Consider the following 12,732-nt stretch of genomic DNA (forward strand, 5'->3'; position numbering starts at 1 on the left):
TGATGTAAAGGGGGACTTCTAATATAAAAGGGGGCTTCTAATGTTAAGAGAGCTCCTAATATGAAAGAAGGGCCTTGATATATAATGGGGGGACTCTGATGTAAAGGGGGGCTTCTAATATGAAAGATGTCTTCTAATGTTAAGAGCGCTCCTGATATGAAAGGAGGGCTTTGATATAACGAGGGGATTCTGATGTAAAGGGGGGCTTCTAATATAACAAGGGGTTTTCTAATGTTAAGAGAGCTCCTGATGTGAAGTGGGGCTACTGATGTAAAGGGGGACTTTGATGAGAAAGGGGGGTTTCCTTATTTGAAGGGGGGACTTCGATGTAAAGGGAGGAACCACACTTTTTGTGTTTTTGCATTGGGTCCCCCCTTAAAATCCATGACATTTTAGACTGGGGTGCCTAGAGATTTTGCTAAATTTTTAAGGGTGCCGTGACTGAACCAAGGTTGAGAAACGCTGGCCTACATGTGCACTTCACTGCTGGTGGCCAACTTGGTGATGGACACCAGCAAAGAGAGGGGACATTCATCCACCGGGTCTCCTCCTCTCTCGTGCAGCTGTCGAGCTCTCGTTCCATGACCGAGTGCCTAACTTTTCCAAGGGAATGACTGTCAGTCATTTTGGTGTCACCCCCTCTGATGGTGTCACCTGGTGTAGGCTGCACCCCCCTTGTGATGCCATTGGTCTTGGAAGCAGATGGGGGCTCCGGGTGATGTCTGAACAAAGACGGATCTGTTCTTCTGTGGATAAAAGAAGATAATGACATCGTCGGAGACAGTACCGTGGTCACTATGAGAGGTAATAATACCTAAAAGTTTTACATATTGAAAAGCTTGCAGGCACTTGAAATATACTATCTATATGTATTTCCTATTCATACACATCCATCATCCCACATCGCTCCCCTTTTAAAAAGACTGTGGATTCAATGTGAGCTCAGAGGTACCTGTTTCCTGTAGACGTCTGATATGTTCATCCGTTTTTTGGTGTTCAGTCCTATGCTTCAAATGTAAGCTCCTTCTTTTTCAGCTCCTGCTAAGGGAAAGTTTGCTCCTGTGGGATGAGCACAAAGCCACTCGTTAAAAAGCTTTGGAATCCTGAGAAAACAAACAGAAATTTCAGTTTTACATTATCTTCATCATCTATCAGAATTTCTGCTGCGTCCTCGATTATAGGTAACATGTTTCTTATTTTGCTGTAGCCTCAACTCAAAGATCACTGACTTCTACCACCTTCTACCTTCTACCTCCATACATACATAGTTATATATGAGGTCAGGTTGAAAAAAGACACAAGTTTAGAGAGTTCAACCTATAGAGGCATAGCATGGCAAGGTCCACTTATTCAAATGATAACGCTTACCCTAAAAAGGTACCTGTGGCAGAACAAAATGATACAAGCATACTTACCTTTCCCCAACTTCCTCCCAAAACCCCTAGGCGAGGGTAACCTCGTCGACCTTCCATCCAGAACTTGGAGAAGGTTAAGTAGCCCAAGATCTTGCACAGTGCTTCAGCATCTTCTCATAAGATCTGGGCTATTCGGTGGACATGTAAAGTGCGGAAAAATTCAGTTCGGATATTTAGTTATTTCAGGATCTGATTCGGCACAAAGCGAACCGCACATGTCTATGACTACGTATGAATGGGGAAGAGGGGACCAGAGTAGGGTCTGGAAGGAGTGCTTGGACTTCATGTTGTCATCTCATTCAAGTTGTTTGAGTGAAAGAACATAAGACGTGGGAGAGGTGTGCCTTTTTTTAGTCAGGGAAGGTTGGACCTTGTTTAGTCGGCACCTGTAATCAGTGAATGCGGGCCAGAGGGCCACCTAGAGTGGTATCTTGAATCCATATGAACCTTAGCTATTAGACTTAAGGTGCCCATACACCTTACGATTATCGGACGAAACGTTTCGTCCGATGATCGAATAGTCGTACGATTTTCGTACGGCAGCCCCATCCTGCCCCGATGATCGCAAGATTAATTTAGCCGTAATTAACGAGAAGCACCTGGACGAAATGCGGTAATTGATTTGTCGTATTTTCGTTCGCGCATGCGCAGTGTAGATCGTTCGACTTTTGACGGACGGAAACGCCAGCAACCTTACGGCAATCGTACGATCGAGCAAAGTTTTCAAACATGCTTGACCGTCAAAAGTCGTACGATTGTACAGTAATGTCGGTCGGACACTGCAATGCACACATACGATTATCGGACGAAAAGTCGATCGCATACGAAAATCGTCCGATAATCGTAAGGTGTATGGGCATCTTTACAGGGGCTCCCCTAGCCGAATATTGTACAATGGCAAGTCTCATCCAGCAAATGCACAAATAAGCCTTTTGACTTTCTGATCCTTTTCAGATCCGATGTCGCTAGAGCACTTGGCAAGATTCCCCACCCATCTAAAAAAGTCCTCGTGAATGATTTATACCCCATTTCCATCCTACAAGAAAGAAATCGGCAACACAAAAGTCTCGCTGAAGTGACATCATGATTCAAAAAGAGAGTTTTGCTTTCAAAGAAAAACGTTTGCCCTCGCCCCGAGTGCCGGGATTGTCTGCAATTCTTCCACCGGCGGACTGGGAGAAGCTGATTGGGCAGATAGATTGCTCTGTTTAAAGGTAGCTGGGAGCCTTGCCAGCCGCTCAGTCATAAGGCAGTAAAAGAATTTTAAAATCAATAGACTGCTGCACCAAAGTCAATAAAGATTATGCAGGAGCAGACTAATACCAGGCAGCGGATAGTGATGTGAAAAAGGCGAGACGTTGGCATTCTGAACTGCGAGGAACTAACGGGGCAGCTGGTCAAGTTTGAATTATGGCAGCAGAGCTCTGGGAGAGCCGGAGCGCCGGATGCTCAGGCAGCAGGCACTTTCTACGATGGGACTGGTCTAAAGCAGACCACACACATTACAATCTTCTCTTACAACCTCTTCATTTTGTGTTATAAGACATTGTCAATGCACCCATAGGCAGCCATCAGGTGGTAGCAGCTGCAAGGTAGCTTCAAGCATAGCGGGCCGGGATAGGCCGAACATGATTAGGCTGATTGTGTTCGGCCCGGCACCCGGGGAAGTGTCCAGTATGCCCGATGGCCAGTCCGACCCTGATTGTTATGCAATGCCGATGCATCACACTGCGTTAAACACCCTTTCACACTGTTCCATGCCGTGAGGTATATTGCATGCAGGGACGGATTTACTCTCTCTGCTGCCCCAAGGCCAAGTTCCTCAATGCGCCCCCCTCACACGCCAAACACCTCCCCCATGGAGAAAGGCAGACCTGCAGGCTGCATACAAGTGAGCTCGGCGACATCACCGAGATCGCTTGTACAAGACAAGAGGTGGCTTCCCCGCTGTACATTTAGCTCTGCTTGCCCAAAGCAGGGCTAAATGTATAAAACAACTACCCGCCCGGCGCCCGGAACTGCATGTTCTGGGCGTTGGGAGATACAAATTCCACACCCCTGCTGCCCCTCTACTCCCTGCTGCCCCGAGGCCGGGCCTTGGTTGGCCTTGTGGGAAATCTGGCTCTGATTGCATGTTATAGTGCAGGCAGCCCATTCATATTTTAATGAACAAGCGCTATTTTATTTTGACACAGTGCCCCACAATGCATAGATTACTTATAACCGTGCCTGGTTTTGTGAATTACTGTGTATTGCGTTAAGGCTGCCCATCCAAATGATTAGGCTGGCAATGCACCAAAATGGTGGAAAAAACAGACATGTGACATTTTTTTGCAAAGCCGTGCGCTACAATGCATGGTAGTAGCAGTGTATTACCTTTCCCTTAGTGTGGTGGGGTGCCGTTGAAAATAAGTAGCATAGAACGGGCAGTACCGATGTGAACAGGCCCTTAAAGACTTCTGAGGGTTATGGAGGCTCCTTTCTGGCCATGATCTTGTGCCCAAAATGGACATTAATTATCCTCGTTAATTTAGATTTTTTTTTTCATAGAAAGGAGAAAAAATTATAAAAATGTAAAGCGCCAGAACACAGATATGGATCAGATCCATAAAAATAATAAAAAAGATTAAAAAAACACAAAATAAAATGTAACAAACTACCCTTAGGCCTGGTTCACACCTGTACGTTTTGTAGCGCGTTCAACGTTCTACGAACGCTCTACAAAACGCTCAAACATGAAAATCCCATTGTTTTCTATGGGCATGGTTCACAACGGGCCGTATTTCAGCCCGTCTGAACGTGCTACAAAACGGCCTACGCCTGAAAAGGTACATGAGCTTCTTTGCGGCGTTTTTGTAGCGCGTTTCCATTGGGATACAGCCAAGTAGCGAATCGCGGTAAAAACGCGTGTCACGAAATGCGCGACAAACGCGCATATTCGATACGCCTAGGTGTGAACAGAGCCTAAATATCCCCTCGGCACTCCAGCTGTGGTGACAGTGCAAATCCCATCATGCCTCTGCCGCTAGGAGTCATGCCTATTTCTGTCAGGGTCTTGCAATGCCGTATAGCAGGGGTGTCAAACTCAATTTAATCGTGGGCCACATCAACATTATGGTTGCCCTCAAAGGTATCTGTAAGACTATATAGATGTATCTAATCTTTATCATAATTGCCTCTGCATTCGATTACCACTGGTTTTAGTAATAACATAATACCTAGATCCAAAAGTAGAAGTCTAAGAAATGGCCTGGCAGGCCCCTGGGCCTTGAGTTTGACACATGTGCCTTATAGGACTTGTAGTTCCACAACAGCTGGAGTGCCGTGGTTGCCTACCTCTGCTCTAAGAGTTTATCACTTCAAGAAAATTTCACCTCAGGTATGACGAAATTGGTAATTCCATGGTTTGGCAAAACCAATTTCACCAAAATCAAACCGCTCACCCCTGCTTCTAATGTGTATGGCTGCCCCAGATTCGGGATTCTCGAAAAACTGGGATTAAATGAATCCTATACAGTAGGTAGATTGCTGAAAATTCTAGTTGCGTCGCAATGGCTGCCTCCAAATTTCAACCCAGAAGGTTCCCTTTAAGAGCACGCCGGGGGTAGAATATTGCACGCCACCTTCTCGCTGATCCAAGGACTCGGCGAAAGTCCTTGATGTGTGATGAAGCTTTTCTTCTATTCTTGCTGTAAGAAGGAAGTACCTCATTGCCACGTTACTAAGTGTATCCTTAATTATACCCAGGTGACCGAATACAGATGAGGTCATCACGGCTCAGTAATTAGAGGGGATGTTTAGTCATCTAATAAGCCCAGGTGCTTTAATTCCAATCGAGCTAACAGAGTACAAAGGCGCGGTGGGAGCAGTGAAGCGGAAGCACCGATGGATGACTGTTGTTGACATTGGGGTTAGTTTGCCTGAAGTTCCTTCTGCCTTCTGCCCTTTTGGTGAATGTGGGTAGCTGTATGTCTTTAAGAGTGCTTAAAGGGTGACACCACCCAAAATGAACTTCTGCTTTGGTTAGCTACCAGAGGTTTGAAACCCCCACCAGATTGTTGCAACTCTTGCGACCCCAGTGGAAAATTGCAAGGTGGTTTTGAATCTTATGGGTACCTGTCAGGAGCCTGCTCTGGGTGTATTTTTCCGGCATTACAAACAGGAAAGCTAAAGATGTTCCCAGGTCACAATGTCATTAATAAAAGGGAGAGGCACAGGCTGAGACTGTACAGCAGGGATAGGCAACCTAGGAGCTCCAGCTGTGGAGGAACTACAAGTCCCATGAGGCATTGCATGACTAGCAACCAGAGCTAGAGGCAGAGCCAGGATGGGATAGGAATGCCGAGGTTGCCTATCCCTCTAGAGCACCAACTGGAAAACTGAAGTCTTGAGTAGTTTAGACTGGGCACCCTGTATGCATTTAAAGGCTTCAGATTCAGTTTTGAATGCAGGCTACCAGAGGTTGATTTCTTTCACATATACTAAATTCTAATCGAATTACATTCTGTTTCCTAAAGCATCGTGTATCATAAACAGCTGCCTTTATTTTTATAAAATACTTGAAAGGGAAAGGAAGGGAACGGGAAAAAGGAAAAGGAAAAGAAAGGAAAAAGAAAGTAAAGGGAAAGGAAAGAGAAAGGAAAGAGAAGGGAAAGGAAAGAGAAAGTAAAGAGAAGGGAAAGGAAAGAGAAAGGAAAGCGAAAGGAAAGGGAAGGGAGGAAAGGAAAGGAAAGAGAAAGGAAAGAGAAAGTATAGAGAGGAAAGGAAAGAGAAAGGAAGGAGAAAGTATAGAGAGGAAAGGAAAGAGAAAGGAAAGAGAAAGGAAAGAGAAAGTATAGAGAGGAAAGGAAAGAGAAAGGAAGGAGAAAGTATAGCGAGGAAAGGAAAGAGAAAGGAAAGGGAAAGGAAAGGGAAAGGAAAGAGAAAGGAAAGGGAAAGGAAGAGAGGAAAGGAAAGAGAAAGGAAAGGGAAAGGAAGAGAGGAAAGGAAAGAGAAAGGAAAGGAAAAGGAAAGAGAAAGGAAAGGGAAAGGAAGAGAGGAAAGGAGAGAGAAAGGAAAGAGAAAGGAAAGGGAAAGGAAAAGGAAAGGTAGAGAGGAAAGGAAAGAGAAAGGTAAAGTATAGAGAGGAAAGGAAAGAGAAAGGAAAGAGAAAGGAAAGAAAAGGGAAAGAAAGGGGAAAGGAAGAGAGGAAAGGAAAGAGAATGGAAAGGGAAAAGAAAGGGAAAGTATAGAGAGGAAAGAAAAGAGAAAGGAAAGAGAAAGGAAAGGGAAAAGAAAGACAAAGGAAAGAGAAAGGAAAGGGGAAGTAGAGAGAGGAAAGAAAAGAGAAATAAAAGGGAAAGGAAAGAGAAAGGAAAGGTAAAGTATAGAGAGGAAAGGAAAGAGATAGGAAAGGTAAAGTATAGAGAGGAAAGGAAAGAAAAAGGAAAGGGAAAGTATAGGGAGGGAAGGTAGGAGATAAAGAAAGGTAAAGCATAGAGAGGAAAGGAAAGAGAAAGGAAATGGAAAGTATAGAGAGGAAAGGAAAGAGAAAGGAAAGGGGAAGTAGAGAGAGGAAAGGCATAGGGAAGGTAAAGTATAGAGAGGAAAGGAAGAGAAAGGAAAGGGAAAGTATAGAGAGCAAAGGAAAGAGAAAGGAAAGGGAACGTATAGAGAGGAAAGGGTTGAGAAAGGAAAGGTAAAGTATAGAGAGGAAATGAAAGAGATAGGAAAGGTAAAGTATAGAGAGGAAAGAGAAAGCAAAGGGAAAGTATAGTGAGCAAAGGAAAGAGATAGGAAAGGGAAAGTATAGTGAGCAAAGGAAAGAGATAGGAAAGGGAAAGTATAGTGAGCAAAGGGAAGAGATAGGAAAGGGAAAGTATAGAGAGTAAAGGAAAGAGATAGGAAAGGGAAAGTATAGAGAGCAAAGGAAAGAGAAAGTAAAGTATAGAGAGGAAAGGAAAGAGAAAGGAAAGGAAAGGGAAAGTATAGAGAGGAAAGGAAAGAGAAAGGAAAGGGGAAGTAGAGAGAGGAAAGGAAAGAGAAAGGAAAGGGAAAGTAGAGAGAGGAAAGGCATAGGGAAGGTAAAGTATAGAGAGGAAAGGAAGAGAAAGGAAAGGGAAAGTATAGAGAGCAAAGGAAAGAGAAAGGAAAGGGAAAGTATAGAGAGGAAAGGAAAGAGAAAGTACAGATAGGAAAGGGAAAGAAAGAAAGGAAAGGAAAGAGAAAGGAGGGGGCAGAAGATGGGAAGGAAGGAAGAGTTCTAACATAAAAATGAGCTCAGACCATGAACACCACCTACATTCCATTGCCTGCCTGGCCAACATATAATATTATTGGACCCCCAACTCTCAGAGGGCCCTTGTGCACAGTTTGCACGAACAGTATGCCTCCCCCACTATAGGAAAAGATACAATAAAAAGCACATAGTGTCTCTTTAAAGTAATTTGCATTTAAATAAATTCAGACTAACCCGCTGTGTTAAACAAATAAACAAAATGGCAATGCTTTTTTCTAGGTGACGCTTTCACCTTAGGCAGATGGCTTGATATATTGGAATACATTGGAGAGGAGTAACACCATAATAAATCTTATTTGTGTAATGATAAAAAAGCGTGTTTATTCCAGGGCCTGTTTATAGGACTCTTTATGTTATGTTTATCAGCTGTTAGAGAAAGCATCTTAGTCATTTTAATAATTATGTAGGAAGCCAGGCACTGATGAGCAGGTCCTGCTGACCCGGCACCAGGGATATTACTTTGTCACAACAAAGAGGCTGAATTATCTCCCGAGCAACGGCGGGAAAGGTCGCAGGTATTGTTTGATGTTGGATATGGAAATGTGTTTATAGCGCAGCACAAATGGCATGTAATAAAGCAGAAGGGGGAGACACGCAGATGTTTAGAGCTTAGGCAGAGCTGTGTAAACAGAATTATACGAGGGGGCTCAATCCGGGGTGGATTGGGTAAAGACGACCAATCACAATTGTGTTTAATAAATGATTACATTTTATTCCGATATCATTAATATTCTGCTTTTGTCAAATGTTGAAATCTTTTTTTGTACCTTTTACTATTCTTTGTGCTGTTGATGACACCATTTTGAATTTTTTAAGCCTGACAGATAGTGATGCGCCAGGCGGTGAAGGGGCAAGAATGCGAATATTTATGAGGTTATCTAGAAAATTCTCTATGGACAGGAAAAGGAGAATGAAGAGCAGAGATGTTTTACTTTGATTGTTTAAAGTGTATTTAAACAAAAAACCAAAACTTTTCATATATTGTTGCTTTTTTTTTAGGTTTCTTCCTTTGAATAACAATAACCTGGGTGGCTACACTCACCTCCTCGCTGTATGCATGACAGGAACCATGGTTGTCACCTAGGGTGGACTTCAAACATGTCTGCCTTTGTTCATCTCCATTACATAAAAGGAGATGACCCCCTTTTCAGAAAGTAGACGTGGTATTTAGTAAGAGGCATGGTGAGTTTTTTGTAGCATGCACCGATACAGGTTTTTCGGTATGAGGTACGAGTACCGATATTTGCATTTCGGTACTCGTCAATATCGAGTACCTTACTTGAAGCCGGGCAAGTCATTAACAGCTGCCCGGCTTCCTGATTGGCTGGAATATTTTTAGATGATCTTAACTGGCCTTTAAAAGTTGCAGGACTATATTGTACTAAATGATATAATAAAATCATAATTTATTAATAATCTGTGACATCATGAGGTCTATAGGTTATGACATTGTAGCGCTCACCCCCGAAGGAGCGCGCTGAATGCCCGGTTCATCTCTAGTCTGTCTAGGGTATGATCTTTAGCTGCCCACCCATTAGCCGTAACCACCCTACTTCTACTGCCCACAAGCTGATGTCCACTCCAATAGTATAATGCAGAATAACGTTTTATTAAACATCTTCTCTGAGGAGAGAGGATATGGGGGGTTCTAAACTTCCAGAGGTAACTGACAAGAGCTCCAGACTCACCAGACCTTGTTGGCCTATCAGTGTAGATCCACTTGGGCGGCAGCGAATGGCAACTGATGTAGCAGTTAAGCAGGATGAATACAGATCCTCAAACAGGAAAGATACCGGCCATGCCTCTGAAGTCCTCAGCTTCCAGGATACTTCAAGAGTCATTGGTCCTGGGTCTCTTTCCCTAACAGCAAAACATGCCTTCTCCATGTTGGAGGCCTCAGGGAAACATTTCCCTCACCCCAGCATATGCCCACCCCCACGCCTTAGGCCCTATTCCACGGCTGGTCCCAGCTACTCTGAGCACATGGCAAATTCCTCCAGTATATGTACCTTATCCCAGCATGCACCACTGGCTGAGAGGAACCCAGTGATTGGCTGCTGTACTGTACATACACTACAGTGTCTCTCATTGGCTGTCCCACAATATGACACATTGGCTGTCCCACAATATGACACATTGGCTGTCCCACTCCGCCCAGGGAGGTACCGGCAATGGCAGACACCAGGAATTAACCAGATAATTGCCACTATTATTCCAGCCAGGCTGACTACATCCCGGGCTATCACTAAATGTCTAGTAGCCACCTCACAGAAGGTGATGGGGGCTACAGCATCATGAGGTCTATAACTCTATAGCTTCTGAAACCCTGGGATAGAAGTGTAGCTTTACATTTCTTGTACTTAGAGAGCTCTGACCAGCTTGGGTTGTAAAGTTTGGCCCCCAATGTTTTTTCTTCTGATGGTTTTAAATAAAGAATAATTGCCTTGTAATTCAGATAAAAGAATCTCTAAGTGCGCTCCCACACACCAGTCCCAAAATAAGGCCATAGCCTGTTCACATGGCTTTGCCATCTGCAGCTTGTTCTCTAGTCTCTCTGCTTGACATTGCCTGTCCTTGAAGTGGTGGCATTCATGTCATATGCCTATCATATCACTTCATCTCCCCCCCACTGAGCTGTGCCAACTGACTCCTTCTATTCCTCCTCACCCCGGCCCTGCCAGGCTCTCCGTTTTTTTTTCTTCTTTACAGATTGACATATTTTTGCGCTTCTATTTTGGCTGGACATATGTCGGAATGCCATTTTTTTTTCTTCTCCCCGCGCCAGATTATTAGGCTTGCTAAAAGATATTGAAACATGACCCGTTAAATTCAAATAAATTTTAATTTTAGCTCCACCCTTTTTTTTTTTTTTAAAGATATAAATTATATTGAAATGCCGGAGAAGTAATATAATGTTCCCGGATCAGTAATAAGAAGCGCAAATTAAAATTAATAATCCATTTATCGTGATTGTTTTGTGCAGTTGCCTCTGGGCGCAAAGATGCTCATTCCCCACTTTATAAATAAGAAAGTACCTAGAGCAGATTGGGAGAGAAGTGATTTAACCACTCAGAAATGCATCGGGCAGCCCGGGCTATCGGGAGGAGGATTTCAACTTTAAAATAAAAGTTTAATAACGCGGATAGCGAGGCGTAATGGATTTTGCTGTGCCGGCCTATTTAGGAGTCCGCTTCCTGCTCTTGATGGCGTATTAGGATTTTAGATTACTGTCGCAAACGCGTTGGTCATGTCACGTCGTGACAGATGACCCCTGAAGGTGCCATCCAGGCAAACATGAAAATTTTACATTTATACTCTGTCAAGGAACACGGCCTAGCTGCCAATTGGCTCTCATTTTTCTAGTAATATTCATCTTGTGCAGCTTCTGAGGGAGATCTGACCCGTCTGCTGACTGGGATCTGACCAGTTCACAAGCAGTGGATCTACTGGCCAATCCACAGGATCCCCTCTGTGTTTTTTTACTCTTTTTTTCTTTAGAATAATAATATGTTTTGAATGTATGTTATTCCACTGGCAAAAGTCCTGGAGTTGGAGCCCTGGTGTCAGGAACTGGATCTGAACCCAGGGCCTCTGCTGTAGCTGGCAGTGGTTCTAACTGCTGATCCACCTTAGAACCTTGGATGGCTCCTTGCCTGATCTCCTGTGTAATCCTCAGTTAAACCTAGTTTCTACTGAACTCTGCTCCTCCCTTGAACTTCCTATTTAAGCCATGCCTCTGCACTTCCTGTTTGACAGATTATTGTGCTGCCGCCAAGATCTTGCTTCATTGCTCCTCCTGTGATACAATCCACTCATACTGCTACCCGTGTACCGACCTTTGGCTGCTGATTCACCGACTACCTGATATCTTTGGCTACTGATCTTGGCTTGTTCTCTGACTATGCTTCTGCCTGCTCCTACACTACTACCGTCTGCTTGTGTACCGAACTCGGCCTGTTTGACTACGACTTTGCCTGTTGTTTCACCTAATGGACTCCAAGCCTGATCCAGATCGTAACACCTGGTGTATAGCCTACTGTCCAAGGGCCACATGTATAGTAGCCGCTCTGTTGCACAAGGCCGTCCAAGTGTACTAAGAGCTGGGACACAGTGGCGTCACTGGCTGCCAGGAGCTGGGTGGGACGTCGGCCAGAGCATTCCCAGGTCTGCGGAGGGTGGCATCACTATCCCCCCGGCTCAGGCAGCAAAAAGCCCCCCCTTCTCCGGCTCATGCAGCAAACTTACATGGGGACACCTGCTTTGGTGACGACCATCTTAGAAGACAATTTCCATCGCCTTGAAGAGATTTCTCTAATTTCCTATTTGTTTTCTCTGGGACAGGAAGTAAAGGGAACCCCCCCCCCCAAAGGGGTCACAGACAGCAGTGTTGGGCTACTGACAGGGCTGGATTTACTCTCTCTGCTGCCCCAAGGCCAGGTTACTCAATGCGCCCCCCCCCACCCCCCCCCCATGGAGAATGGAAGACCTGAAGGCTGCATACAAGTGATCTCGGCAACATTGCCGGGATCTCATGTACAAAACAAGTGGTGGCTTCCCCACTGTACAATTAGCTCTGCTTGCCCAAAGCAGGGTTGAATGTAGAAAACAAATACCCACCCGTCGCCCGGAATTGCATGTCCCGGGCATCGGGAGATAGGAATCCCACACCCCTGCTGCCCCTCTACTCCCTGCTGCTCCAAGGCCAGGCCTTGGTTGGCCTTGTGGGCAATCCGGCCCTGGCTAATAACCAAAATGATTCAAAACTAAATAAAAAGTTTTGACTTTGTTACACTTTATTGCAACAATATTGCTATTTATATTACCAATTAGACTGCTTCCTGTTTTCTTCCCATGTAAAAGTGAGAGCCGGAATGTCATTGGTTGATGTGGGTGACCCAGCTAATATGTTTGCTCCAGCTCAGTCTATCTCTGTACATCTCATTTTATTTGCTCAGCTCTCAATCATTCCCCAACGCTTAACGTTAAATGATAAACGATATAATCCCCCCTACATCATCAGTATTATTACCAAACAACACC

The 12,732-nt window shown here is 44.5% G+C and overlaps 1 long non-coding RNA gene across 1 annotated transcript in view; it reads right to left on the reverse strand.

Annotated features, from left to right (window-relative positions):
* Positions 1-3,042: 3,042 nt before the first annotated feature.
* Positions 3,043-12,732, reverse strand: part of LOC108784380 — a 25,884-nt gene continuing 16,194 nt past the window's right edge. The window contains exons 2-4 of the long non-coding RNA XR_001941064.1: positions 9,252-9,261; positions 4,215-4,217; positions 3,043-3,052 (exon numbers count right to left, since the gene is read on the reverse strand). This is a non-coding gene — a long non-coding RNA (uncharacterized LOC108784380). The remainder of the gene's footprint in view (positions 3,053-4,214; positions 4,218-9,251; positions 9,262-12,732) is intronic.

Source organism: Nanorana parkeri, unplaced genomic scaffold, assembly GCF_000935625.1.
Source record: "Nanorana parkeri isolate BGI_ZX_2015 unplaced genomic scaffold, ASM93562v1 scaffold6, whole genome shotgun sequence".
Taxonomy (NCBI): domain Eukaryota; kingdom Metazoa; phylum Chordata; class Amphibia; order Anura; family Dicroglossidae; genus Nanorana; species Nanorana parkeri.